Source organism: Humulus lupulus, chromosome 6 (genome assembly GCF_963169125.1).
Source record: "Humulus lupulus chromosome 6, drHumLupu1.1, whole genome shotgun sequence".
Lineage (NCBI taxonomy): Eukaryota > Viridiplantae > Streptophyta > Magnoliopsida > Rosales > Cannabaceae > Humulus > Humulus lupulus.
In genome coordinates, this window is record NC_084798.1 from 135,968,194 (window position 1) to 135,994,947 (window position 26,754).

The following is a 26,754-nucleotide window of genomic DNA, read 5'->3' on the forward strand; positions in this document are numbered from 1 at the left end:
TGAATTTGTTTTATTGATATATTGTAAGAGTGTCAAGAATCACACATTTGGATCTGGTGAAATTATTGCAGAAGACTATTTTGTTTCAAGTGACCCAAATGATGAGTTTCACCATGTTCCTCTTTGGCCTAGTGCTATGAATGTGGGGATAGATCTTGTGATAAAGAATGATGCATTTCTGTGGAGGCCTTCAGGAGTTATGTCTAATATAGAAGTGTTATAGGTAGTATAATTGCATGGCCAGCTGATAAAGTCATAATTAGGTAATTAACTTTTTTTATGTACTCTTTTAGTTTACTATTAACGTTAAGTTTAAGCAATAATTATTTAAATTCTTATGCAGCTAAGCAAATCAACCCACAACAAAGACAAGTGCACAATGGATGATGATTGAAGGATGGAGCAAGTTTCATGGTTTACTTTTTGTGTATCTTGCTATGTTTTTGTTTTTCATTTTTGAAGTAAAAGATGTTCAAGATTATAGATCTTTATTATGTATGCTTTTAAACATAAGTTAGAACTAAGATCTCATGAAGTAGCCACAGTCATGGTTTGAATTAGTTATTGTTTAATGTAATACTTATGGTTTATCAATCTATTTAATATTACATTTTGTGATTAATTTTGATATTTTTTTTATCCAAATACGATAATAAAAATATTTTCATTTAAAAAAAAACTTATAATTATCCTTACACAACACAATTAAAAACCTATTATCTAGATTAAAATAACAAAATTTTATTACTGGACCTTTAATATGGCATTTATGGCTATTTTGGATACATATTATAAGTGTAACAAAATGTTACGATTTATATAATATAACAAACTAAAAACGTTATCAAAATAATCAATTATAGCAGTTGAAAAGTGTTATGCAAAAAGTTTAAGATTAAACTTCAAATTTATAACCAATTACTCTAACTAAACATTATTATTTTAATATGATAGCAACAAAAAAATGTGTTATTGAATACTTTAAGATAACATCGAACATAACATTAAAAAACTATTATAGAAAAGATGGGACTATGGGGCTATGTTAGCATTTTGATAAGTGTTATGAATACTTTCGGTTAGCAGTTTTTAAGTGTTATGAATACTTTTTTTTGTTGTAGTGGCAAGATACCAAATGAGTATTTACCCAAGAAATAAAACACAAATGAACGTGAGAAAAGAAGCAAATATGTTAAGTATGAGTTGTAGTTTTAAATGAGGTGCCATATTTTCATTCATCGGACAATGACTGGGATTGACAAAAAAGACAAGAGACTTTAGTTGATTAAAATGAATTTGGGAGTTATTTAACTTTCTATATCAAAGACACGTGAAATTTGGGACAAGTTGTTGTGAGCTTCAACTCCTCACTACTACAAAAATAGGCTTTAACTTCAGTTTTTTAGGCTAATAGACTTCAAATCTCTTTGAAATAGGAACATGAGTCTATTCATACCCATCAACTTCATTTTTTATGTAATAACCAAAGTTAAATGGTTTCATCGTTTATATTTAAACCTTTTAACTTCGGTTATTACATAAAATTGAAGTTAAAGGGAATGAATAGACTTCGATTTTTATGTAATAACTAAAGCTAAAAGAATATTTTAAAAAATATTTTTGTTTTGTTTTGTAATAACCGAATTATATATATATAAATTTTTATTTTATAATAACTGAATTATATATATTTGTTTTATATTAAATAACTAAATTTTTATTTTAGATTTAATATTTTGAAATACAATTTAGTTTAATATAAATATTTTTCTTTCTTTTGTAAGATTATGATGATTTAATTTATCATTTGCATAAATAACATTCATCATGTTTGTAATTATATAAAAACATTCATATACTAAACATTCATAATTTTCTCTAAAAATATACATTGTATTCATAAAATTGACCTAATTATAATTAGCTATAATACATAGAAATCACATTCATGACTCTTTGGCTGTTTTGGGCACTGAATATTGAAGATCTTTGTTAACTTCCCAAGAATGGAATTTGAAGAAGCATTTTCGTATGGACTATATTTAGAAATTAAAGATGTAAAAATTTCAATAACTTAAACTTTAAAATTTAAGAAACACAATTTTGAAAATAAAATTTATCTCATCATCAATGCATCAATTTGTGGAGGTCATTCATGTACTTTTAATTGGTCGAGAAATATGACATTTCCTTGTGGCATAGCGATCACTAGCATCCAATGTTTACAAAAATAATAATTAAGTTCAATTAATTAAATGATTATATGAAAAGAGTAGTTAAAGTAGTTGTAGGTGTTTCTGACCTCATGTTCCAAGGAATAAAGTACATTTGTCCTGGTCTATCCATTCTCATCAAGCAATTGGCCATAATTGAAGTTGTGCGCTCCACATGTTGTGCATTGTTAGTAATAAGAAGCTCAGTATCAAAAAACTTGAAATTGACATGTGTATTTTCCTAAAGGCTCTCCCAAATGCATCTATAAAAAATTTCAAGTGTTAAATATTTTTTAAAAATTTCAGTAGAGTTTCCCTTATAAATAAGATTACCAAAACCTGTTAACATTCAATTTACTACTAAATATTCTACAATTCACAAAAAAGATAAGTAGGATCATATCAAGTTTATCAATTAAAGATTAAGTTGAAGTTGAAGGGATACCTCATGCCAAAAAGCATGGCTAAGCCTCCAATATTATCCAAAGTTGCTACTTGCTCTACATCTTCTAAAGTGATGAAGATGGACTCACGACTCATAAATGATTGGTCAAAGGGAATTACTACGAATCCTCTTGTTCCTTTAATCGAACATTATTCCTTCACAATAGATCTAAGATTGATATGGATGTGATTCGTTATATGAGAATTGAATTGTTGGGGTTCTATTTCAGCTTCTCCTACTTGGACGCACTACTTGACATTGCAGGGTTCATTTGTAGGGGAGTGTGCATAATATCATTTAAAATCAGTAACACTACATACATATATAACAAATAAATTAAGCGATGAATTATTTTATACTTGCTGAGTCATAATTAAATGCTTGGGCCAAGGAAAGAATGTACCAGTTGTCTCGCAACATATCGTACTTTACCAACTGGAATTGGGATTTTGACTTCCTCTTGTATAAAATTTGTGACCGAAATCCACACGACTGAATCATCTAGTTGAATTATATGAATAGTGGCCCTCCAAATCAATGATGACACCCTTAGCCGCTACATTGTTAATATTATCTGAACATAGTTTCACAACATTGTTATGTTGTGGAGGGAACTAATACATAACATGTTGAATTTTTTCTTCAATGTTTTCTTCATTATTGTATTCTTCTTTAGTGTCCTCATTCTCCTTTCCCTTGTAGAATTCTTCTGTAATGTTCTCTTCATTATTGTATTATTCTTCTTCAGTGTTTTCATTCTCCTCTGATTGTTTAGCTCTTTCCCTCTTCAGCTCTTCAATTTCTTTAGTGAGTCTAGAAATCTTGTTTTCTTTCTGAGAAACAACATCAGGCACTTTCCTTTATCTCTTCCAAATAATGGAGACATTTTTATACTAAACCTACAAAATAATCAACCAAGTTAATTATTTTAGATAAGTAAATACAAGGCTAACAAAAATTATTAAGAAGTATGATACCCAGGTGTAACGACCCAACTATTCTAGACCTTGGACCATTAATAACTACTATACTTAATCATAAGAAAACGTACATATGAAAACATCATAACTTTATTAGATAAAGCAAAAGGTTTGAATACATAAAAATGTGTTTAGGATATGGGATCACATTGTTTTAAAAATAAAAACATAACATGATCTAAATAAATCAATTACAAAACTAAGTGTGGAAAAATACATAGAAAAATACACCATCAAATGTTTTTCTTGTATAACGATTATTTAGGGGCAAGTCGTTGGGAATTGTGCCCTGAAAGCATATGTAGTAGACATTGTTTTATGAAATAAAAAAATAAATTGAATTTGTCATGCATATATTTTATGGACTATATTATTCTGTGATAATATTATGTAAATATCAAGAAAAATTCCTAAGTTCATATATGTGATGTCAAACACGTATTGGTACGGGAGGATTGTGTTTGAGATAAATGAAATTAAATAGTTCGCAATCAAATAAAGTTATGGAATCTTTAGATTAATTACTGCAAGTACGGTCCACTAGTATTATGAATACATGTGATCTAGATCCGGATCACTAGTGTACTAGGACACTTTTGTGAATGAACTTTATATATTAGAAAATATATAGAACTGGACCAGATATGTTTATTAATACTTAGTTAAATACTGTTTCGAAGTATTAATTAAATATATCAACTGATGATCATATACAAATAGATCTTAATCCTAAAGTTACTATGAACTCCTGTTTATGTTATATGATTCCTTAATTCACTCGTTAGGGTCTGTTAGAATGATCAGGCTAGAAACTTTTGTTTTGGGAACTCATTAATGTAAATGGTTGGGGACATAGTATACAGATATGGAATCTATACATTCTCGTAAGAGATTGAATAATGGTTCTCTTAAGGGTTGACTTTTGGGACTAAAAAGGTTATTGAGCTCAAATTCATAATTTAGTCATTAATTAACCTTCACTAGTAAGGTCAATGGTACTTAAGGAAACAAGATATGATTAAAAGGGTAAAACATAATTTTATTCCCGATTAATTATGAACCATTATTAGAGGGTTAATTTGTATGTAATGATTATATCAATGGACGCTTTATTTTATAAAGTACTTAATAAATGAAATGTCTATAATGATAAGAGTGCAGTCTCATATTTATAGTGGAATAATCATGAGATTAAAAAATTAAGATTATTTAATTGAAGAGTTTAATTAATAATCTCAAATTTATTGGAGCTTGGAATTATAGGTTCATAGGTCCCCACAACGGCTCTATCAACACTAGTCAAGGCAGGAGTTGATATAAAGGGAAAAATGGTTTAAAGACATATTTAAGAAGAAATTTATTCTTTGGGCCAAATATGCAAGTATGAGATAATAGTGATTAATTAATTAATTACAAATTAATTGTAATTAACAAAATTAGTTAATATTTAATTATTTTGTAATTTTCAAAATTATATTAAATAATTAAATTAGTTTTTGAAATTATATTAAATAATTAATTAATTATAATTTTTGAAATTATAATAAATTAAATATTTAATTTCAAAATTATTATTGGTTTTAATTAATTAAATATCTTTATTTGAGTGAGAGATAATAATCTGATAAGTTCAAATTGGATTTGAAAGATATTTATATTTGATAATTAGTTAAAAAGACATTTAATTCAAATTTGAATTAGTTATCAGGTTGTTAGATCTTTATCTGACAAAGTAGTTTGAATAAATAATTAAATAAAAATAGACAAATCAAATATCCCTAAACTATAGGGTGGTACACGACCACACACAGTCCATGCACTGTGTGTGGCGTGTACTGCATAATTTTTAGGGATAGATTTTTCAATTTTATTTAATTAATTAATTAATTAATTGAAAATTCAAAAATTAGTTTTTGGATATTTTCATTAATTAGATAATTAATTTATTAAAAGATAAATTGTAAGTTGGTTACAGATTTATTTTTTAAAATTTGAATATTTTCTTTTTAAGTAAGACTTATCAGAAAATAATCAGAAGACTGAGAGAATACTCAACACACTCAAGTCAATCGCTCTGTGAAAAAGAACGATTTTTTCTATCTCTCCCTGAAAAGATACAGAACTAAATTCAGGCCTTATTCACTTGATCTCATGTGTTGAGTACATCAAGTAGAATCAGAATTTAACCATCCTTTATTCTCTAAGTGCCCACGCACTTCTTGAGGTGTAGAGAACATTGTCAAAGATCTTGCTGTGAGTACATGGGAGCAGCTTGTATAGGAAGTTCGTTCAAATTACGAAAAGATAGCAAGGACACTTGATAGGCATCAAGAGGTATGTTTTCTATTTACTTGCTTATGATTAATGTATGGATATTAATGGATCCACAAATTTAAAGGTAGTTTAAATATGTTACAAAATTTTTGTTGTACACTTGGCCAACCCACCACCTTTTCGCTGCATATTAGGAAACTCATTCCTAACACAAGTATCGTCTATGACCCGTATAGCACATTTTGATCCCATTCGACAGACGAAGAGCCCTTGTGTTAGTGCAACATATTGGACATCCCTAGTAACCTTTTGTGCTTAACCCTGATAGATTACCATAAGCCAAGAACTCATTGACAGTCCACAACAAAACAACTTTTAAGTTAAAGAATTCTTTCTTAAAATCGCCATATGCCTCAACACCATTTTCATACAAATCTTTCAAATCACCAACTAATGGTGCCAAATAAACATCTATATCGCGCCCCCAGTTGTTTTGGGTCTAAAATCATTAACATGAGCATCAAAAACTTTCTTCTCATCACTAACCACCACTACAACAATTTTTACATTCAATGACTCCCTACAATGTGGTGTAAGATATTAAAAATTAGGAGGGATTTTACATGACTTATGTTGGGAGACATTGAAATTTTTTATTAATTACTAAAATTGTAAGACATTAAAAATATAGGAAGACGTTGAAAAACTAGGGGCTAAAGACGTGTCCAGGGAAGACGTCTAACGTCTCCCACTAGGAGACGTTAAATTTCCTACGTTGTATGAGAGACTTCTAACTTCTCCCTGTCGGAGAGGTTTAAGGCCTCAAACATCTCCCATGGGGAGACGTAAGAATTATGTACGAAAAAAAAGCCAGCTATATATCTACACATTTTTTCTGACATTAAGTGCACGTTTCCACAAAAAAAAACAATAAATACATTTAATTCTTTTAAAAAATAATTTAGATCATTTCTCTCTCTCTCTCTCTCTTTAAACGTGTCCCTAAACCTTAAAAATCTCCCCCTCCATCTCTCATCACGTTAAAGCTGCCCCCTTCCTCTTCCTCGTCTCTCTTTTTCCCTTTTTCTTTCTTCCCTCACCAGTTCTCTCTATCTCTATGTTCCTTTCTCACTCTCTCCTTGTTTCTTCTACTAGTTACCGGCATGTAGGACTGGGTTTCAGAGATGACAGTCGTGTGACTGTAGTTGAGGGGAGGCGGGGTTGTTGGGTCGGCGGCTTATGAGAGCATAGGACTCAAGCAAAGGCCGATTGTAAAGGACTCTCTCAATTTTTTTGTTTTTGTTTTTTTAGTGTTTACTGGTATGGATATATAAATATATATTTATTTGGTATTTGTGATGTATATATATGTATGAAGTGCGTATATATGGTATGCTAGAAATTATTTCTCTATTTTTCAGTGTTTCTTGCTTTGTTGTAAGAGTTATCTTGTTTAATTAGATTTTTTATTTGTATTAGTTTCATTGGTTTTGTTTTACAGAATACTCTGTAATTTTTTATTAGAAATTGTATTGGAGGTGATTGTAATTACATTTCTTTTAAATTGAGTTAGTTTTAAGAAAAATGTGAGCAGTTCACATAATTAATTAATTTATATAAATTTCAATTTAACTAATTTAAATAAAATTAATTAAATATAAAATTCAATTCAATTTAATAATTAATATGATTAACTTTATAAATTAATTTCAATATCAATTTAATTAATTTTATTAATTAATTTCAATATCCATTTAATTCATATTATTAATTAATTTCAAATTAAATACTAATATTAATTATTGGCTGAAAAAAGGGACACATTTAACGTCTCCCACTGGGAGAGGTGAGAGACATTCCACGTCTCCAGTAGGAGACATTGAAAAGTCTCCTAGGGACTTTCAATGTCTTTCACTAGGGGAGGTGAAAGACATCCCACGTCTCCTAGTGGGAGACATTGAAAGTTCACATTTTTTAGACACCTTTCATCCTCTCTCATTAGGAGACGTGGGATGTCTCTCACCTCTCCTAGTGGGAGACATGTGATGTGCACTTACAATGGCTCCACCTACGATGTCTCCCCCATCGGGAGACATTGTAGACTTTTAATATCTCCCAAATAAAGTCATAAAACTCTTATATTATTGTAGTGAATGGAGGAAGATTGTACATAACAAGGAAGACAGACCACAAACTATGCCTAGTACTTAGTGGTTTATGTGGATTTACACTATCGACAGCTAGACCTAGACGAAGATGTCTTTCTTTAGTGTTAAATTCTTGATTTAAGTTATTAACTTTTTTACAGGCCTGGGACTCTGCAAGATGTCAGAGTTTACCATCTTTCACTCGCCTAGTCTTATGCCATATTAAGTTTTCAGAGTGTTATGCACTTCGATATAACCGCTGAAGTCGTGGAATCAAAGGCAAGTACCACATCACAAATCTCCTTACTCTTGTTAGGTTTGTAGCTGGGTAAATCATACTCTGGGCAACTGTCAATGTCTACATACTCTTTACGATACAACACACAATCGTTCGGACATACATGGATCTTCTCATAATTCAACCCTATGCAATTTAAAGTTTTCCTCACTTCAGACATAGACTCAGGGAAGTAATTATCTGACGGCAAAATATCCTTAAAAGCAGCTAAAACATTTATCCTTAACTCCATGTTCTTCTTTTATGTTGTAAATTTTTACCATCGTTGGTAATCTTTGTTTCAGACAACCATTCAATAATGGTTTATCTGCATCTCTAACCAATTTATCGACTTATGAAGGATCATCAGCAAACTCTTCTTGTGCTTCATCGAATAATTCCATAGGATGATCGTCGAAATCACTATAACCCAAATCATCAACCCCTCATCTCCTGAATGGATATGGATTATTATTTTTCAATGATTCCCCATGCCAATACCATGTACGATTACTTGTATTAAATCCTCGAAAAAATACATTATTCTTTATCATGGTAATATTTTCTTTTGAATCATTACCACAATCTATACATGGACAATGAATTTGTTCTGGATCGCTACAATTTGTTTGGCCAAATTCTAAAAATTGGTTGAATCCGTCTTGAAATTGTTAAGTTTCTCTATTCTCAAGAAACCATGAAAAGAAAATTAATATTGCAATTGAACAAAAATATGTTCCATTAATAAATTCTAAAATGAAATTGGCACAACTTCCTCTATTTCTATAACATATCAAAAATTCATATGTATTTACAGTTTTAACATAAACAAACATAACTATTATATATCTTAACCTATAGAACATGTTCAATTAATATATTAATCTTTAAAAAAATGGGGGTAGAGTTTCCTCTATTTTATAGCATATCCCAAGTTATTACTACTTATAAATTCAAATCAAACAAAACATACAACAAAAAACATGCATGTTCTCAACCATAAGCCACCATAGCACATAGAATTCGTAGAACCTACTTTATTAAGACACATATTTTAGTAAAACATTGGCTAGTAAATATATTGTAATTGAATTGATCCTAGAATAATATAATTAAAAAAAATAAAATTTTAAATGAATCATTATGTGTTGACGGTGAGAACTCGTCAACTAAGTTGAGTTGGAAGAAATTATCAAGTCAGGATCGTCAATAAAAAAGCTATAGAAATCAAAGCAATAACTCAAAACTTATGACAGAATAACAATGGAGAAATCAATCAATCTTTCATTAACTCTTAAGCCTTTGCTACAGTAAAACTTCCAAACCCCTTTCAGGTGGTCTTAGAGTTCATTTTATAGTAGGCTCTAATGGCCTTAGATACATGGTGGTCCAAGAGACCAAGTGGTACATAAGTACTATGTCAGGGGAGTGGCTTCAGAGGTTGTGGTCGTACAGGAGCAGGTGTCAGGAGGATGCCTCCACTACTTGTCTATACCCACATCTGATGAATGGCGGTAGGCATAGTGGCGCAGGTGGTAGTAGTGTCGAATCTTCCCCTTGGCCGTAGACGTACGGGCCATAAATCTTATCCCAGCATTCCCACTGGTACAGGTGTCCGTACTCGGTACTAGGTCGTACAAGTATGCCCCATTCGATTTGTACTTGGGCCTTTAAGCATAGGGGTCTCTGGGTGTAAGGAATGGGACCCTTGGTGCATGGCTCTACTCATGTGGCCACTAGGTGACGTAGCTCTCATCCCTTCGCGAGGCCCCCGCGGAAGGCTTATTGATGGCGCGGCTCTCTTGGCTGTTCACGGGGCCGAATGTGTTGCGGATGTGACCCCCATGAGGCTATGTGCGAGGCTGCCACCACGGGGCCTATGAGGCGAGGTCACTCGGCCTATGAGGCGAGGCCACTTCGGCCTATGAGGCGAGTCCACTCGGCCTATGAGGCGAGGCCACTTCGGCCTATGAGGCGAGGCCACTCGGCCTATGAGGCGAGACCACTCGGCCTATGAGGCAAGGCCACTTCGGCCTATGAGGCGAGGCCACTTCGGCCTATGAGGCGAGGCCACTCGGCCTATGAGGCGAGGCCACTTCGGCCTATGGCGAGGCCACTTCGGCCTATGGCGAGGCCACTTCGGCCTACGAGGCGAGGCCACTCGGGCGCGGGCTTCGCAGCTGGGCCATGACAAGGGGTGTCGCCCGCGGGGGCCGAGCTAGGCCAGGAGGCGTCACGCGCGGGGGCCGAGCGAGGCCAGGAGGCGTCGCGCACGGGGGCCGAGCGAGGCCAGAGGGCGTCGCGCAAGGGTGCCGAGCGAGGCCACGGGCGTCGCGCACGGGCGGCCGAGCGACGCCCACGACATCGTGCTGGACGTTTGAGCGAGGTCAGGGCGGCTTCGCGTCTATGTCTCGCAAATGGGGGCTATATGGCAATGATCCCGTAAGGCACGGGTCTAGATTCGTGGCGTGATAGCATGATGACTTCCTGAGACGGTGGTGGCCCGAGGACCTCACATGAGTCTCATATTTTGCCTTGGTGGAATTTGGGCGTTCACACTTGCCTCCCAGTCTAGGAGAGGACCTTTAGGTGCTCTTGTAGACTATTCACCTTGGTTCCTATAAATAGGCCCTCATGCATGGCCTAATATTTTCACCTTACTCCTTTGGCTTATTGGTTTGGAGAGCCCTTCTTTTTTCAAGAGGTGAGGGGTTCAATCCCTCACAACCTCATTTTTACCATAGTTCCTTTTATTTGTTTTATTTTTTTCACTTCATTTCATTCTTTTTTTTTTTTTTACATAGGAGCTAGTTTTATGGTGTGTCTATTTAGTGACTAACACATCCTTTTTGCCTATTTTTGCAGACACGCATTTTCGACCCTTTGGTGCTTTTCGCTCCTTGACCTCTTTTTGACCCCAACTTCGCTCTCTTAACCGCTTGAGGTATATTTTCTTTCCTTTTCCCTTTTATTTTTTATCGGGTCCAAACTAGCATTATTCGGGATGGGGTACCTTAGCCTGAGCTTGTAGTGAGTTTGACCACACACATGCCCCTTTCTTTTTTTTATACCCTGTAGTGGACCATTTAGGACGCTTGCATATAGAGATATTAAGCCTATTCCTTTGTGTTTTGTAGCCTTTCCCTCGTTTATACATGAACCCCTTTTTGCTGTTGGGACGTGGTTTCATGGCCGGTGACGGCCCGTCTGACATACCCCCAGGGGCCGAGTTTATTGACCTGTCCTCAGACTTAGAGTCCCCTGAGGGCAACCCTCACCAGGAATATGACTCCCTAAGGCAAGCCCACATCCGTCACCTTGAGTGCATGGCTGAACTTAGGCGTAAAATTTGGGTGGTGGAGAGCGAAATTGACTCAGTGTCGAGAGGAGACGGAGGACCTTCCCCCCCAGACCTTAGCGACCACGTAGCGAGCCTTAGAATGACCCTTTCTGACTTGCAGTGGGAGTTAGAGTTTATGGAGGGACACCTTCCGCCTGAGCCTTCCAACCCATCCTCGCTTGGTGACTATCAGGGAGCTGCTTCTGCTTCTCCTCAGCCCCTAGTCTCACTTTGTCCTAGCTTAGCACTTCCGCCGTCGCTCCCTCGATGGAAGACTCTTGCTAGGAAGAAAAAATGGAGGGTCAAGTACTCTGTCTCTTCCTCACATCTTTCTTTTGATTTTGCAGATATGCCGAAGGCACGCCATCAGGTGTCTACTCACGAGCAGGACGACGCCCCTTTACTAGCGTCCGAGCTGGTGTCGCGCGTGTCTGACAACAAACTGATAGACATCATGAATGATTATCGCGTCCCTCCAGATTATGCTCTATACACCCCTTTGGAGGCATGCCGGGCCGATCGCCCTAGGCTCGGCTTCGTGGCCCTCAGCGAGCAAATTTTAAAAGCGGGTGGTACCATTCCGCTGCATCTGTTCTTTGTTGCAGTCCTCAACTACTTCGATCTTGCCCCGCTTCAGTTGGCACCCAACGGCTGGCTGACTTTGAGCTGCCTTTTCGTTGCATACATGAAACTGTTGAAACGCGCCCCTACGGCCACCGAGGTACATTTCCCCTACAACCTTATGCCCCTCCACAATTCAAAAGGCTTTTACGACTTACAAAAAGCCAATAGCGGGGCCTCTTTGATAGAGGGTTCGGTGTCTAACTCGGGCGCTTGGAAGCGGGACTTTTTCTTCGTGGAAGGCCCACTCTCTGTCCGTGAGGAGTTCCGGACCACTCCCAGTAAGTACTCTCATCATCACTTCCTCTTTTTTTTTTTTTTGCAACTTATGGTTCAGTGCCTTACGCTGACACCGACAATGGCTCGTATTGCACAGAGCGATTCGCCGAACCCTCCGTCGTTGGGATAGAAGCGAAAGACATGAGACGATTCCTCACCGCCAATCCTGCCAGGAAAGAGGCGGCGTTCCTTTTCACCGTAAAGAATTTGAACCGCTACAAGCTAACTCCCGTCTCTGACCCCAAGTTGTTGTGGACCATCTCTGGGTCCACGAAGATGAAGGAGACCTTGGCTGAGCCTTGCCGGGATGACGACGAGGATGAGGAGGGGTCGGAGGAGGCCCCCCTTGACCGTGGGGGATTCCACCAACCGCCTCCATCTCCTGACGGGTGTCCTCCATGTGATCCTTATGATTCGGACATAGCCCCTCCCTCACAAGACCAGCAGGACATTCCGGGGTGTAGTATTTACCCTGACCCTGAGGGCCATGACGCCTTCACTCAGGCTCCTCATGACATCGGATCACCGGGGGCTGATTTCATCGGCCTTGCGGTCCCCCCCCTTTGATCTATCAGAGCCTCAGCATTCCACATTCACCGCGCCTCCTCCCACATCGGCAAGCGGGTCGTCTGTCCCCATCCAGCCAGGTGCCCCTAGGACGGATGGGGAGCCCTGGGTGACCCGGATGGAACGTCGTTCGGACAGCGATACATCCAGCTTGCCTCGGGCCTCCCCGTATCCAACTGGAATGGCCTTGGGAACGTGGCTCAGACGGACCTTGGGGAGAACCTAAGGCGCTCCATGACTTGGGTGAGTCTCTGCTCCTCGCGTTGGGCCTATTATGTATAGGTGTTTATGCATATATTCTTTTTTTCCTTTTGTCACTTATCGCTGCTGTTGCTAACTTTTTTTTTGTGTAGGCCTATACGCTGGCTATGCGGTTTGTTGACTCGTCTAACAACCTCTCCGCGTCTGCTGTTGAGAGGAACTGCCTTACAGCCCGAGTGCAGGAGCTTGAGGAAGAGCTTAATGGAAAGAATGCTAAGTTGTCAGAGGTCCAAACCCAATTTTCCAACTTGTCATTGAAGAGGAAGGAAGTAAGGGCCAAGACTAAGAGGTTAGAAGGCAAGGTCACTCGCTTGGAGTGTGAGCTCCAGGAAGCCAAGGCCACTGCGGACGCGTCTCAGCAGAGGGTTAGCCAATTGGAGGCCGAAGTTGAGGCCCTCAGGGCCTAGCTTCAGTCGGCGCAAGAGAGGAGTGCTTCCTTGGAGGCGGAGAGGGCCACCACCGAGTGCAGGTTCATAGATCGTGCCCTTTACAATGTGTGGAGGCAGGATCCTAATTTTGACTTCTCCTCTTTTGGTGAACAGGCCGTTGCTCGAGCGGCCTTGTGGAGTGCCCACTTTAGGAGGCCTTGAAGTAGTCTTGCGCTTTTTTTTTTACTTTGTAATATCATTATCACTGCTACTTTTCTTTTGGTAACTCTTGTACTATCTCAAGAACTCTTTTTTCTAATGTATAAATACACGTGTTGCTGTTTATTTCTTGTTCTACTGCATTTGAGGCCCTTTTAAGCCTGTATGATGGGGTTTGGTTGGTTCCCCTCTTTTATTTACCAGGCTAGAGGTCCTTTGGAGCCCATGCGAGAGGGTTCACTGAGACCTCTTTTGGTGCCTCTTGATTACTTTTCTAAGGATATTTTGACCCCTTGGGTCCTAGCTATCCTTTTATATATTTTTGCACGCGCTTATTATTTGTTGCGAGAAGCATCCTTCTCGTCATTATGCATAGTACTATTTTTACAAGGGTCTCTTTTGCGATCCTTTTTGGCTAGGCGGCTTGGCAGCCGCTCTAGACTTATTATTGTCGTTACCATATAATGTCTAGACTCATTATTGGCTAGACGGCTTGGTGGCCGCTCTAGACTTATTATCATCGTTACCATATATATTTTTTTGTAAGTCCCTAAGGCCTCCTTGATATTCACACGGGTAGCTAATCCTTGTGATCCCAGGAGATGCCTTGTGAGGACTTCGCTTAAGGCCCTGATATAGGGGGTCCCTCTGGGATCCCCGTTGAAGGGTCCTTTTTGGGGTCCTCCTGATGGAGGGTTGTTTTCAGGATCCTCTTGGTAGAGGGTCTCCCTTAAGAGTTAGGAAGGCAAGGGGTCCTTTTTAGGATCCTCCGTTAGGGGGTCCCTTTTTAGGAGTTAGGAGGGCAAGGGGTCCTTTTTAGGATCCTCCGTTAGAGGGTCCCTTTTTAGGAGCCCTTTTGCTGGCTGCATGTTCTTGCCCCCTGTCCTACCCCCCAAGTGCTTGGTGAAATTTATTTCGGCAAGCACTTTGGCTGATGCTTGTGCAGCGAAGAAAGTAAACACGGGAAGTAGCAAAGGGTTTCATTCATAGCACGCGGTTTACATCTAACTTTGTAAATAAAAAGGGGGGTTACATCTAACTAGGAGGCTACCTAGGGTAGCCTCTTTGATTCTTACTTAAGCTAAAATAACGAAGAACAAGCTAAACATAGGTTCTTTTGGCACTAAGAGCCGAAGTCTTGCTGGTAGCACTTCTCGAGGGGCTTCGTAACCTGTGGGTCCAATCTTGTGCGGATCAAACTTGTGTGGGTCGCTCCTTCATGCACAGCCATCGTCATTGGCATGGATGGTTTGGTGGCTACGCGGAGGGACATGTTATAGCATTCCCTCGCTTCCTTCTGCTCCCCTTTCACACATGCTATTCCCCCAGGGGTAGGGAATTTCATGGATAGGTGATACACAGAAGTTATCGCCTTCAATTCTCTCAGAGAGGGTCTCCCTAATACCGCATTGAAGGCTGAGGTGCAATCTACCACGACGAAGTTATCCATTATGGTGGTTTGCCTGGGTTGCTCCCCCATGGTGAGGGCCAATTCGATTGTCCCCAGGGGTTGCATCGAGTCTCCCGTAAACCCATACAAAGTCGTAGTGCAAGGCTTTAGGTGACGGAGGCTCAATCCCATCCTTCCAGCGCCTGTCGATACAAGATGTCCACAGAGCTCCCGTTATCCACCATGACCCGATGTACCCTCATGTTAGCTAGCTGGGCGGTTAGCACCAGGGGGTTGTTATGAGGAAAGTGCACCCCCTGCGAATCTTCTTCAGTGAAAGTCATTGAGTCATTCTCGCCCTTGAAGCTCTTCGGGGGGCATTGCTCCAAACTTAAAACGCAATGTGGTGGACTTCGTCGGGCCTCCTTGGCATACCTGTCTCGCCCTTTCCTAGAATCGCCTCCAAATCCTAGTCCTCCAAAGATGGTCCTGACCTCTCCTTGCACTTCCGGGGCCACCTCACGTGCCCGTGGCGGGGACACTCCTCCTTCTGGCCTCTAGTTATCCTTGCACACATACCTGCCCAAATGTCCCCTGCGGATGAGTTCCTCAATTTCTTCCTTCAAATGGATACACTCTGCCGTGGTGTGACCGGTATCCTTGTGGTATTGGCAGTATCTACTAGGGTCCCTCTTGGATCGGTCCTTTCTCATTGGTGGGGGCCTTTTGAAAGGAACTCGATCTTCATTAGTGAGGTAAATGTGCTCCCTGGTATCTGTGAGGTCTGTGTAGTAAGTGTAAGCCGCTTGCCTGTGATCATTCCCCTGTTTGGTTTTCCTCTGGTGGTCATCTCTTGATCCATTGTATGCCCTTTTCTTCTTTGCTACATTCGACCCGTCATTAGTTGGGGGCTTCGCATGGGGCTCCTCCTTTCCTACCTTTAGGTTCGCGTGGCCATCCTCCACACGTATGTACTTCTGCGCTCTCTCATAGAAGTCGTCTAAGTCAGTGACCTCCCTCTTCAGCATGTTGTCCCACAACTTGCTTCCTGGGAGCACCCCGGCTGTAATGGCCATTTTTAGCTCTCGGCGAGTCAGGCTCCCCACTTTCGCGGCCTCCATATTGAACCGGTGAATGTAGCTTTTCAGGTTCTCATTCTCCCCTTGCTTCACGTTGGCCAAGCTGGTACCTGGCATCATGTAATCCCTCACGGCATGGTGCTGTTGGAGGAATTCGTCAGAAAACTGTTGCCAGGACCTGATGGACCCTGGCCTTAATCTCTTGAACCACTTGTAGGCGGGTCCTTTCAAAGTGACGGCGAAGTAGTGGCACCTGGCACCACTTCCAATCCCCCTCAGTTTCATCAGATCATTAAATGCATCCAGGTGGTATTTTGGATCCGTGTTCCCTTCGTAGGGGGTCATATTGGGCTCCTTAAAGTTGGCAGGGAGCCGGATCGCCTAAATTTCTCTCACAAAGGGCGACTCATGGTCGAAGTCCTCCTCAAAGGCCTGACCGCCTGATGCGGTGACGATTTTGCTCCGCAGGCTCCTCATCTCCGTGTCTAGGTCCTGCCTCATCTTGCTGACAGTGTCCCTCAAAGCGGACGGGCTAAGATCCGCCTTTCCCTTGCCCTCTCGAGGCGCCATAGGGGGCGTGGTCCCTTTGCCCGCCCTATTTTTATTATGCTCCTCTCGTAAGTCTGAGGGGGCTCTTTTAGAGGTGACCTCGTCCTCATTGCGAGGGGCAGCGTTGGTCCTCGGCGCTGGTTTCTGAGCTTGCTTAGGCGGTTCAGGGTGATCACGTTGCTTCGTTCGGGGGGTGTTACTGGTTGAATGTCGGGTTCTCCCATCATCTACCGGTACAGTGGTCTCCACCCCATCCTTGCCCTTCTCCTTCCTCTTAGGCAAGGTCACGCTCGACTTACCCTGCAACAGGCCGTTCAGGACCTCTTGCATGTTTTCCAAGGTGGTTTCCAACCTTTGGTTCTTACGGTGGAGCTCACGTATTTCCTCCTCATAGAACCGAGACTTTGAACTTGAGCTCACGGAATGGACCCGGAGATGCTTATCATGCCTACAGGTTGAGGGGCCCAGGTCCTGCCGGCCGGAGTTCGGTGCCTGCGGTGGTTTTGGAGGAGGGAACTCGTTAGCGTTTCCCGGTGGTGCTCTTGGAGGGCTTCCTCCAGGTGGAGCGGCTGGTGACAAGGCCACTCTATCACCCCCGTGAACCTCAGGGTCTTTCGTGGGCTCCACGTCTCTGGGTGGAGGAGCGTCCTTCATGGAGGCCTTCAGCTGGACTCCGTTCAGGTGAACCTCTACCTCCCGTGGCTCCCTCAGTCGCTTTGAACGTCTTGGCATCTTCTTCTTGCTGGAAACAATGGTGGAACAGTAGCTTGAAACTAACGTTCCCACAGACGGTGCCAAACTGTTGATGGTGAGAACTCGTCAACTAAGTTGAGTTGGAAGAAATTATCAAGTCAGGATCGTCAATAAAAAAGCTATAGAAATCAAAGCAATAACTCAATCAATCTTCATTAACTCTCAAGCCTTTGCTACAGTAAAACTTCCAACCCCCTTTCAGGTGGTCTTAGAGTTCATTTTATAGTAGGCTCTAATGGCCTTAGATACATGGTGGTCCAAGAGACCAAGTGGTACATAATTACTATGTCAGGGGAGTGGCTTCAGAGGTTGTGGTCGTACATCTAGTACAGGAGCAGGTGTCAGGAGGATGCCTCCACTACTTGTCTGTACCCACATTTGATGAATTGCGGCAGGCGTAGTGGCGCAGGTGGTAGTGGTGTCGACTCTACCCCTTGGCCGTAGACGTACGGGCCATAACTCTTATCCCAGCAGTCCCACTGGTACGGGTGTCCGTACTCAGTACTAGGTCGTACAAGTATGTCCCATTCGACTCGTACTGGGGCCTCTAAGCATAGGGGTCTCTAGGTGTAAGGAATGGGACCCTTGGTGCATGGCTCTACTCATGTGGCCACTAGGAGACGTAGCTCTCATCCCTTCGCGAGGCCCCCGCGAAAGGCTTATTGATGGCGCGGCTCTCTTGGCTGTTCACGGGGCCGAATGTGTTGCGGATGTGACCCCCATGAGGCTATGTGCGAGGCCTCCACCACGGGGCCTATGAGGCGAGGCCACTCGGCCTATGAGGCGAGGCCACTTTGGCCTATGAGTCGAGGCCACTCTGCCTATGAGGCGAGGCCACTTCGGCCTATGAGGCAAGGCCACTTCGGCCTATGAGGCGAGGCCACTCGGCCTATGAGGCGAGGCCACTCGACCTATGAGGCAAGGCCACTTCGGCCTATGAGGCGAGGCCACTTCAGCCTATGAGGCGAGACCACTCAGCCTATGAGGCAAGGCCACTTCGGCCTATGGCGAGGCCACTTCGGCCTACGAGGCGAGGCCACTCGAGCGCGGGCTTCGCAGTTGGGCCATGACAAGGGGCGTCGCGCGCGGGGGCCGAGCGAGGCTAGGTGGCGTCACGCGCGGGGGCCGAGTGGGGCCAGGAGGCGTCGCGCGCGGGGGCCGAGCGAGGCCAGGAGGCGTCGCACGCGGGTGCCGAGCGAGGTTAGGGGGCGTCGCGCGCGGGAGCCGAGCGAGGCCAGGGGGCGTCGCGCACGGGCGGCCGAGCAATGCCCACGACGTCGTGCTGGATGTCTGAGCGAGGTCAGGGCGGCTTCGCGTATATATAGTATAAAAAATTATGTAAATAACAATATTATAATATAAAAAATTATGTAAAATACAATACATTATAATAATTTAACAAAATTAATATTAACTTTATTAAAAAATCAATAAATTAGGTAAAAAATATAAAAAATACCCAAAAACTGAAATATATATTAAAAAAATAAGTAAAGCTTTAGTGATCAATACCTGTTTTGAACAATGAAAATGTCTTCTAATCCTATATGAACTTTCAAAAACATTAGAAAAAAACTTGAAAACAACCCTATAAACGTACATTGAAACCCCATTAAACTCACTCAATATATCTTCATTTTTTCCCTAAAACTTCAAGATAAATCATTATTAGGTATGTTTACATGATTTAAAGTGTTAATATGCAAGAAAATGGACAAAAAAAAGTAAAATGGTGAAAATGGAACTTACATGTGGCTGGGGACGAAGGCGGAGCCGTTCTCTCTTCTTTTTCTCGTGTGTAAATGGAAAATGAGGGAATAGGGATCTCGGGTGTTTTTTTGTCGGGAAAATGACTTTCTCCAATGTTTTGTAGAGAAAACCACAGAGAAAAGTGTTTGTGGTTTTCTATACAAAACTGCAGAGAAAAGTCGTACACTTTTGTCTGCGGCTTTTTCTATAAAATCGCGAAGAAAAGTCCCCGCCTCCTCACACTTAAAACTTTAGACTGCGCTTTTTTTAAAACCACAATAAAATAGTACACGAGTATTAAATGTGATATTTTACACTCATTTAAACCTTTTCTATGCTGTTTTTCTTTAAGGCTGAAAAAAGCGCAGAGAAAACCTCTATTTGTAATAGTGATCAACTATATAAAACACCTGTTTTGCTTGGGTAGTCATTATGAAATGATCATTCTTGCTTTGTTTCTTACTTACATCAACCAAAGTGAATCCAAGCTCGTCTATTCTAATTTCAACATTGTTGTTTACCCAAGAACATTTAAGAAGGGGAGTTCAGAACAATGAATAATCAAGTTCTCATATTTCTTCAACAACCCCATAATATGTCATAGTACCTGAAATTGGGCTATTGTCTTTTCCACTTGCAAAATGCATTGCTTCTGTGACAATACTTACTCTAATAGTTTGAACCATTCGAGCATCATCTCTTGACTTTGTATGAAATCGTTTTCCCCAAAAAATATAAGTGTTGACCACGATTTTGGCCAACTGCGAGTAGACGCAAAAACGACAATAAACCTTGAATAGAAAATAAATAATACAAGTAATTTTATAGTGGTTCAACCCGAACTTGTTGGTAATAACCTAATTCACTTGGAGTTGTGATATATGTATCCTACACTTAATATGAAGAACCTGAGCCAACTGAGTTTCTTAAGTGTAAGTAGAAAAATACAGAGTTTCTCTCTTTGGAGAATATAAGCTTTCTCTCTCTAAGCTCCCTCAGAAAATGCTCCAAGAATGCCCCAAGTAACAGTACCAAAGTCTCAAAATTAGAAAGTCTCCAAGTCTCCAAAAGATCAGTCCCTCAAAATGATGCCATGAGCTCTTTTTTTATAGGCTCATGGATCGTACATGAAAAATATCTCGTTTGACGAGTTGATTGTTTCAACTAACTTTAATTAATAAAATATAAATAAATTCAAATTACAACAATATCGCTATTATTTTGGTATATCTAAGATATTACCGCGGTAGTTGCAATTGATTCGGGTTGAAGCTGTTACTGAGGCTTTATTGAAGAGTCACTAGACGGTAACTTCTGAGATTCTGATCCGTCGACCAACCAAATCCATCCCCAAAGTGACTGGTCGGCCAAGACATTCGACCAGTTGCCCAAACCACACTACTAGTCGGCATAGACAAGCACACCGGTTGGCATAGCTGGTCGGATGAAACCCATTCCTGAGATGTCTGGTCGGCTATATCACGTTGTTGAAGTAACTTGTCGGCCAAAGCACGCCACTGGTTGGACATGGCACACCACTAGTCGGGCAAATCACTCTTGACCAGCTAAATTTATTTCCTAACCAGTAATATCACAACTCCCCATGTCAACTCTCAAACTTTTTACTTCTTTAAGTAACACATTTATTGACTATTAATGTGTCATTTACTGATCATGCATTGCCACGTCATTGAAATTTTTTTGGGGATAACAATAAGCATGATTCTTTATTACTTCAATGCTTTCTCCAAGAGATATGCGATTCAACGCATCCGACACTCCATGATTTTGTTCTCCCAGCTTTGTTAGAATGGTATTCTTCATCCACCAAATAAATGTTTTACGATGTTCATATATAACCCATTTGTGTTTATTTTTAACCTTGTTTGGAACCATTGATTGTAATAACTCCGTGTGCTCACTACAAATAAACATTAATGGTTCAAAATTTAAATGCTATATAAAAATGAGATTGAAGAAGCCATTGAAATATATGACTTACGTTATATATGATTGAACCTTTGGATTATTTTCAAGTACAACTGAATGAGCTTGATATAATTCTGTCTTAGATACTATCACCATTGTTCCTTTCCCCCGTAATCCTTTATCAATCTTGAGTTATTTCATGGTTTGTTGATTCTAATTGCCTCGACCATGTACTTTGAACAAAATTCGACTGCATCTTCTGATATAAAACACTCAACCATACTAGTTTCTAGACGATGATGATTACGAACATAACCTTTCAACACCTTCATATTATTTTCAAATGGATACATCCATCTCGCCTAAAGTGGCCCGCACAATTTCGCTTCTCTTACAAGATGAATCATCAAATGTATCAAGATGTTAAAGAAATATAATGGAAAACATCTTTCAAGATTACATAAAGTAATCACTATCTCATCACACAATGCATCCAACTTCTTGATTTCTAATTTTTTTCTGCATAATTGATTAAAAAAGATGCGAACATTTGTCACACGATCTTGAACTCTTTTTGGTAACACTGATCGAATGGAAATTGGAAGTAGTTGTTGCATTAACATGTGGCAATCATGAGATTTCATTCCCATTAACCTCAAATCCTCCATAGACAACAAGTTTCGAATGTTAGAAGAATATCCATCAGGCACTTTCATCTCCGGAAGTGATTTACCTACAACTTGTTTCTCTTATCTAGAAAATGTAAAAAAAGCTGGAGGTAAATATGTGTGCTTACCTTTCTCTTTAGGTGCAAAACAATGTCTTATGCCCATCTCAACAAAATCTAAATGACTAGCCAAACCATTCTTAGTTTTGCCAGGGATATCAAGTAAGGTACCGATAATACTTTCACACATATTTTTTCTATGTGCATGACATCCAAACAATGTAAAACCAATAAATCTTTCAAGTATGGAAGACAAAAAATTGTTTTTCTTTGAAAAAATCCATTAATATAAGAAAAATCTACGACATCTCCCGGGGGGAGACATTATACATCTTCAATGACTCTCGTATGGATTAATATAACCCCAAAATTGTTGTAGTGTAATAGACAAAAATATTACAAATTATTTATGAAGTTACTCTTGCTAGGATTGGTTAAATACCTAGTGAAATTGGTCAAGCACAAAGAGGTGTAAAACCATAACCATAAAAATATCACTAAAGTCAACATAAGTGGGTTGACTTTTTGAGTAGGCATCTAAAAATTATATTTTTTTGGTCCAAAGTTTTTCTTTAGAGTATATATTAAGAGTACCCAAAAGGTTTGGACACATATGGAGATGTCTGCGGCAACATTACAGAGGCATCTACGTTGTGTCGCCTGTTGGAGACGACTCATCGCTTAAACTGTAAATACCACGACAGGCGATGCATTGCTTGCATTAGGTGATGCATCTTGTGGGCAGTCTGTAAGGAGCCATACATGTATGTGTTTTTTGCCCCAAAACATATTTCAAAATGCTTCAATATCATTGGTCAACACTAATGATGGTTCCTACATTACTCAAGGGGTTTGTTGACACTGTTTCTCATAAATTTGAGAACACAAGACCATCGATTCAAGAATTGAGACTTAAAAGAAGTAAATAACACCATTTTATAGTGGTTTGGCTAAATAAAGATGATCTATGTCCACTTAGTCACTTTTATTGATATTTAAGATTGAAGAAGCATAGTTCCTGATGAACTTACATTACCAGTTGTTGTTGAAGAAGCATATTAAATAAGGACTGGTTTATACAAGAATGGGGTTTCGACATTATGAATAGCCTCCGCTATTTCGATCTCAACTCCTCTTATTTATAGAAAGGAGTTTAGGGTTGCATTAGAATTATGGGCGTAAGCTATTGGGATTGGCCTATAAATAAAACATTAAAACATTATAATAACATAAATAGTTGTAATTTGATATATGGCGACTCTGTCACCCATCACTAATTCTATTAGCACAAATAGACTGTTAAGAACGAACATGCGTGAACTTAACAAAGGTTAGCGATCAGGTCGCGATCAAACCCTACAAGAAATTGACCCTATAGCGATGAACTCTATTGCAACAACAATGATGTCGTCGCATTAGAACACATAGAACTACAAAATTTGGATTTTTTTATTAAAGACCTACAGGGAGGACATGTCGTCGCAATAGACGTCGCCGCTGTAGGTTCAATATATATTGACCTATAAAGATGACTTGTCATCGCTATATGTCTCTAAATTTTTTGTAGGCAATATACAGTGCCAAAATTATTGATTATTTATTATTAATATTTTATGTTTTCCCAAATAACCTATAGCAACAAAAAATTTCATCGCTGTAGAGGTCTGGAAAAAAATGGTGGGAAACTTTCCCCTTAATGACATGATTTTTCGTCAACAGTGGATTTAGAAATCTGAGACAAAGAGATTAGGCTTTTTGTAATTCGAATGTATTAAAAATAACAAAAAAAAGAACACTAAGCACTCATACGATTTTAGGTGGTGCAGTGGTTAAAATCCACCTAGTCCACGAGTCACTCTTATTGATTTAATTATGAACTCTTGATGAAATTGTTTATGAAAATTTCCACAGAGTTTTGGCAAGCACAATGTCGGTCCATTTTATAGTCCATTCCCGTTATATTTATAGGGAAAAAGTGGTGGACAGTATTGAGTAATCGTTCCTTAATATGGTAACTGACAAATTTGGGAAACCTCCCAATCACATAAATATATAATCACCTAATAATTCTATATCCGTTATATCGGATAATAAATACTTAATAGTCCATTCCCGTTATATTTATAGGGAAAAAGTGGTGGACAATATTGAGTAACTGTTCCTTAATATGGTAACTGACAAATTTTGGAAACCTCCCAATTACATAAATACATAATCGCCTAATAATTCTATATCCGTTATATCGGATAATAAATACATAGTTAAGTCTGAACATTTATTAGGTGTTTAAAGAATTCTCAAGTCTTTTGGGATCATTCACCGTGCAATAGTCGGGCTTCTGCAAGCTCAACACACTCCTTGAGCTGGATGTTATGACTAGTGGGAGTTGAGGCGGGTCATGTCCGGAGTTTAACGAGGGAGATCTAGACGTTATCTACCTTAAACTAAGTTGTTGTCGTAAGAGCCGATCTGGAAACTCGGGCTGTCACAGACTACCAAGTAGTCTTGAGCTACTCACTCCAAACTTAAGAAAATGCCGTACATTTTCTTCATGTGCTTGTTTGCCTGTTGTACCTCATGCTAAGTAATTCATCCAGTATTTATGGAGTCCACCATTTTCCTCCCAAGCTCCTGCTTGTGCGTGACCTCACCTTTGACATGCATAGTGAGGCTTTTTGGATTCTGTTATGAGAAAACGTGCCCACCCACTCACTTGAGTATGGGACACGTGTCTGTCTGTCATAGGCGCCTGTTCGGGTTTCAAGTCCTCACACTCGAATTTTTCAAGCACTTTCTGTTCTTACTTCACTCAACGATCAAGAAACCAATTCATATGTATGTTCATCCCTGGTTTAAATTTAATTTTCTCATATTTCAATATGTTTGATGAAAATTTTCCAGTGTTTTTGCCTTATTTTGGTTTTGTATGAGTTTAGTGTGAGTCATTGTTAGGCCAAAAATAATAGCACTAGATCCGACTAGAAAATATGCATATAATATGGGTAATTTTTTGGGTTTAAAGGACGAATGTTTGAATTTCTAGGTTTGAAGATTCAAGGGTTTTAGGTTCAGTTTTGGGTAGCTTAATGGTAATGGTATTGGGGAAATTTTGCATTAATCCACCCTTCGAAACCACTGCATCTCACACGAGAATCCCAAAATGTTTACAACTTTCCCAAATTCAGGAGAGTGAATTAGAGATGCACATTATAACATGCATTGAGACACCACATCTATTCTTGAATCATAAGATGTCTTAGGTTGAGTAATGAAGCCTTATAACTTTAGGTCGAAATTTCATCTACTATTAGAGTTATGTTATATTCCCAAGTCGCCTCCTAATTGATCATTTTTTAAAAAGGCGAACTAAAATATTTATCATGGCCCCCTAAGAAAAATATCGTGATTGGTTCCTCTTCTCGAGGTAAGGATAAAAACAGTCACCTCGGAGACCCCATTCCCAACTTCGGCTTAGTGTTGGAGAGAAAGGCTGAGGTAAGGCCTGATAGCTTCTTTGAGGTTGAGCTAATCATGTCTCGAATAACAACTCAGGACAAGGTCAACAAGATTATGTTGAGTCATGGGATAGAGATGACCCACGAGTTTTATGTCCAACCTCTTTTGGAAGGCAAAGGGAGTTGCACCCCATTGGAAGATGACTTCAGGGCTTGGAGTGATGAGCACCTCAAAGCAGGTACCTTCCTCTTTCTAGACCAGTACTTCGTAGATTTCTTAAACTACGTTGAGCTCGCTCCATTCTAGCTCCCCCCGAATTCATGTCTCTTCCTTTTAGGGTTAAAATATTTATTCCTCAAGAAAAGTGGAAGGTCCCCACTCTAGAGTACATTATGTGTTTCTTCTATCCGAAAGCCAACTGAGACACTAAAACCTAAGGTTAAGATATTTACTACCTCACCTGATTTCCTAAATCTGCCAGCGTCATTGACGTCCCCAGCCACCTGAATGACTATAAGGACCAATTGTTTATGTCAAATGGGTTAAAGAACTACAATTATTGGTACTTCAACTGTCCTTGTAAGTTTCTCGGCTTTCTGAACACTTTCTTTATATTAACCAAGATAAAACTTATTTTGATCGAGTTGTTACTTTGTGCAGGTATATATAAGAGACCGAAGCGGTCTAAGACCCTTGGAGGTCAATACCAGACTTTGGCCAATGCTTCTGCTAAGGAGAAAGAGTTTAGGATGGTGGTTAATAATGCCACCATAGTGGCTTGTAAGCTAATTAGAGAGGATCAGACAGTGGTCATCAGGGTCCAAGGTCCTCTCCCATAGCTCCCTCCTCCCCAGAAGCTCCCTCCAGTCGCTGAGGTGATTGAGAAAGAACAGGAGGTCATACCATTGGTGCGTAAGAGAAAAGTACCTGAAGACAGACACGATTCTGTTCAAGGCCCTACTGAATCAGGGCTATTAGCTGGCACCTCCAACCAAGGAAATCCATATAGAGAAATAAATCAGATTGTTTCTAGTTTTAGGCGAGTCCGATTCAACCCAAGGTAGCTGGTGAGTCAACATCTGGTTCATCTGAACCTGGATGTGACCCTACTCAAGTGTTTTGACTAGCTAG